This window comes from Notolabrus celidotus, chromosome 5, assembly GCF_009762535.1.
Source record: "Notolabrus celidotus isolate fNotCel1 chromosome 5, fNotCel1.pri, whole genome shotgun sequence".
Lineage (NCBI taxonomy): Eukaryota > Metazoa > Chordata > Actinopteri > Labriformes > Labridae > Notolabrus > Notolabrus celidotus.
In genome coordinates this window covers 243,639-248,638 of record NC_048276.1, presented here as the reverse complement: position 1 = coordinate 248,638, position 5,000 = coordinate 243,639, and positions in this window count along the sequence as shown.

Sequence of the window (5,000 nt, the reverse complement as noted above, 5' to 3'; positions counted from 1 at the left end):
GAAGGAACAGATGAAGCCACGATACACAGCCTCCCCTCCATCACCTGGATCCTATATCCTCACATGTGATTGGCCGCATGGCCGCCATGCTGACCAATCAAAACAAAGTTCTGCTGTGAGCAGAGCTGGGGCTGAGCACTGAGAGAGCTAAGCAGGGAAAGGAACTAACTGGGAGCCGGCTCTCTCTGGATGTGAGCCGGCTCTTCTGATCCACTATAAAGCATCGACTCTCAGAGCCGCAGCTTCTGATCATGACATCACTAATGTGTTTAATCTGTGTTACAGTTATGAGGGGGTCCTTGGACAATCTTCTCACCTGTAAGGGGTCCCTGGCTCCAAACAGTTTGAGAACCCCTGCTCTAGAGGGGTGATAGGGAACTATGAGCTCTTTAAGATATGAAGGTGTCTGACCTTTAAGAGCTTTGAAGGTCAGAGGAAGGATTTAATATCCTACTGGGAGGCAGAGTAGAGAAGCTAACAGGAGAGAGATGCTCTCTCTCTCTCTCTCTCTCTCTCTCTCTCTCTCTCTCTCTCTCTCTCTCTCTCTCTCTCTCTCTCTCTCTCTCTCTCTCTGGAGTTCAGGTTTGTCACACAGAGTAAACATCACTCTGTTATCTTACATGTTCTTTGTTTTCTCAGGGTTTCAGCTGCAGTGTCAGAGCTCACATTAAGACACCATGACACACTCAGCTGTGACTTTTATTCATAACATCTCCTGCAGTGTTCCCTGTGTGGAGATAATAATAATGAATAAACAATATGAAAACGATGTGTTGTATCAATCTCTCTGTCTTTCATTAGTCGTATGAAACACCAGACGTCCTTCTCCTCTGACCTCCATCTTTGTTTTAGTAAACACACCACAAACACTGAATGTAAACCTGCTGTGTCCACAAGACGTGACACCATAAATACTCCAGCTGATGCTTCATCAACTTATTAAATAACAGGCTGATGCAACAAAGCGTACATTTGGTGCTACCCCAGGGGAGACCTGTTCCAAATGAAGAACCAGGAATAAAGTGTGATGTGTTTCCTGAAAGTAAACAGTGTCAGGCAGAAGGAGAGACGGAGAGAATCCATGCCAGAGGTGAAGGAGAGATATGCTGCCTGTTGGAGACGCCGCTATCAGAGCTGTAAGCCGATATCTCAAGGTCCACGGTAAACAGATATCACAAGACGGCTTCTCAAGGTGCTGAACCATCCAGGAATCAAACTATTCTTATTCTGAGGGTGCAGCTTATACCAGGGAAGAACAGACAGGGTCTAAGCTCCTAAACAGGCTTGGAACGAGGCGGCTCACAGACAAGTTTCTCTGCTATCTGAGGAACCCAACAACTCTTCCCTTCCCTCCTCCTCCTCCTCTTCCGCTGAAGGCCTCTCTGCAGAGACCCTTTCCCCTCCCTTTCCCCTGACTCTCTAACATCTATCCCCTCCCCTGACTCAGCTCTAAAATCCACCAGCCAGATGGAGGACAAACACCCCCTGTGCCTTTGTGACCCCAAACCTCTCAAAGTGTCCCGCTCCTCCTTCCTCAACATCCCACATTGGGAACCCCACGTCCCATCCAGAGTCCTTCTAAATCCTAAATCAGCACCAGAGCTTCCACTATCAGTTTCTGCAGTCACTAGGACTCCCCATGCTTTTGCAACTCCAGATCTGTTCTTCATGGTCTGTATAGTACAGTATACACAAATGTTAACATGGTAAACATATTTATGATTATACAGGCAGTTAGGACATGCTATGCAGAAGTGACAGGGACATGGTGTGACGATGACAAATGGAAACAGGGTGATATAAAAAGACGAATATAACGTGCACTGTGAGACGGTTTAAGGTGCAGTATGTAACATAGATATATATGGGTATAAAGGTATGTTCTGATACAGAGCTAGAGAATAGGAAAGTAATATATCATAGTAACATGATCAGTTGTAATAAGTAATAAATAATTATATAGCATAATCTATAATTTAATGTCTTTTAATTTATGCAATTACATTTAATATAATCTTGACCGCTTATCCCATTAGGGGTCACGGGGGGCTGGAGCCTATCCCAGCTGGCTTCGGGCGGAAGGCAGGGTACACCCTGGACAGGTCGCCAACCTATCACAGGGCTAACACAGAGAGACAGACAACCATTCATGCACACACTCACACCTACGGGCAATTTAGAGTGATCAATGAACCTGAGCATGTTTTTGGATTGTGGGAGGATGCCGGAGAACACGGAGAGAACCCACGCATACACGGGGAGAACATGCAAACTCCACACCCGCCCGGACGGGGATTCGAGCCAGGAACCTTCTAGCTGTGAGGCAACAGCGATACCCACTGCACCACCGTGCAGATATAGTGTAATGCAATATAATATAATATAATATAATATAATATAATATAATATAATATAATATAATATAATATAATATAGTATAATTTAATATGATATAATATAATATAATATAATATAATGCAATTTAATATAATATCATATATTATCACATATTATCATATAACATAATATAATATACTATATAAATGATAAATTGTAATGTAACATAATCTAGTTAAATTTAATAATATGATATAATTTGTAATCTAATATTTAACGTCAGGTTATTTTGTATTCTTGCTCCCTGTGTCTGGTTCAGTGTTACTTCCTGCCTCTGTGTGTTCCCTCCTTTCTGATAACCCTCATGAGTTTCACCTGAGTGTGTTCACACCTGAGTGTGTTCACACCTGAGTGTGTCCACACCTGCTGCTCGTCCCTCTGTGTGGATGTAGTTTCTCTGTGTGTGTGTGTAGTTTCTCTGTGTGTGTGTAGTTTCTCTGTTCTCCTGTGTTGGATCATCACGTCTTCCCGGTGAGTCTTGTGTTCCCTGTCTTTTTATTTTGGACATTTAGGATTTAGTTTTTGTGTGACTTTGTCTTTTTTGAACTTTTGTTATCAAGTCTTAAGATTCTGCAGGAGTCCTCCCCCTCTGCTCCAACAAACCTCAAACTGCCTGTACTTATTAAAGTGAGATCCCTGTCTAATAGGTCACTTTTAATCCATGCTTTTATAACATCATACAGACTTGATCTCAAGTTTCTAACAGAGGGTTGGTTGGAAAACAAATCTGGGAATGCTGTTCTTATTGAGTCTACCCAACATAATGTAATGAGATTTCTAATGAGAAGATGTCGAGGAAGCCATCGAGATAAAGCTTGAACATCCTTCTCTTATCAGACGTGGTGGCCTGAGACACCACTGGTCTCTTGAATGATCTGGCAGAGCATTTAAGGTCGCACTATAGATCACATGACCCCAACGACCCACAGACGACCCACGACCTGAGCAACGCCGGGTTAACACTGGGGTCCTGGGAATCGGACATGTTTGTGGCATACGAACCCACGGAGGTCCAGAGAACATCTGGGGCCTGATCCCAAGAGTCAGAACAAATCATGAAAACGCAGACCTGGAGTACCCCCCAAGTCAATGTTAGACTCTGACCTCTATCAAGTCTCATCTCAAAGCATTCCTCTTCACTCTGCTTCACAGCTGAGACGGGGCCTCTGCCAGGAAGTCACCATGCACCCTCTGCAAAATTCAGGATCCTCCTCCTCCTCCTCCTCTCCTCATCCATGTTGTCTTTCTGGTCCTCTGAAAACCTCTGACCTGTTGACTCCAGGCCTGGCTCCGCTCATCATGACTTTGGTTTGTTGTTGTAGTTAAGTGAAATACGATCTGGTGATAACACAGAGTGTTTGATTCTGAAAATTAACCGGATGTTTTCATTTTGTTTTGGTGAAACCTGACTTCCTGTCCCGCTCCATCTGCTCTGTTGAGATTGAACCGCGTGCTCCGGCATCCGGCACAAACAGAAGTCTTGTGTATCCGGTGGAATTTGGTCGTCAGCCTCAAGTAAAAGGCAGATTGTTGGTGATTTATATTTTTGGTTAGCCTGTTGACACTGTGGCAATATTAGCATAGAAGTCCTCCTTGCAGGTGAACGTCCTGTGCACCACTTTGAAGATCTAGATAACGTCAAACGGCTTCGTGCTGTGAGAGTCCAACTGTGCATGTTTGCATTCAGGTAGTTAAACATTATGGGAATAGCTAATAACCAGAGCCACAGCCCCGCCTAGTGGCAGGTCGCTGCATTACAGCTTAGACATTAACATATGGCTGGCATCTCGGGCCTACAATAATAAATGAATTCAGTGTCAGCTGCAGAGAAGGACAGATGTGTCAACATTACTGTTCCTGCAGAAGTTACTGTCCTGCTCACCTTGTCAGGATGCTAATCTGCATAACCATAACCCATACAGATTACAGAATGACCCTTTACTGAAGAGTCAGAAACTAATGAGATGTTTAATTCTTGATGGAAATAAAATAATGAACCAGTTTGAAAACACAAATCAAAGCCAATACAGGAAGTATCGACCAAATGATGACTCCCCTGTTTGTTTTTATCACTTTTATTTTATCACTTCTGCAGACCTCCACGAGTCTCTGGCTCTGTCACTCTGTCTGCGGCTTGGACCAGGTCTTAGTTCTGCTGCTATAGGCTTAGACTGACACACCGGGATCCTGTCTTTCCCTCTCTCTCCTCTCTCTGCCTGTCTCTCACTTTAACTCTTCCTGTCCCATTAAAGTTACTAACCATAGACCTTTCTGGAGTCCCTGAGCTCCCTTGTCTCGTAGGTTCCTCTGGATCTCTGCTGTAGATTCCTTTGTTGGGTCTGTCATTCATCCTTTCTTTCTTTCTTTCTTTCTTTCTTTCTTTCTTTCTTTCTTTCTCTCGTTCCTTCTTTTCTCCTTTCTATTGTGTTCATCTTTCTTTCATTTCCTCCTTCTTTCTTTCTCTCTTTCATCCTTCTCTCCTGCTTTCTTTCTTTCTTTCTTTCTTTCTTTTCTTTCTTTCTTTCTCTCTTTGTTTTTTCCATGTTTCTTCATCCTTTATGTCTCCTTTTCTCATCCCCTCCTTTCCTTCTGTCATTCCTTCA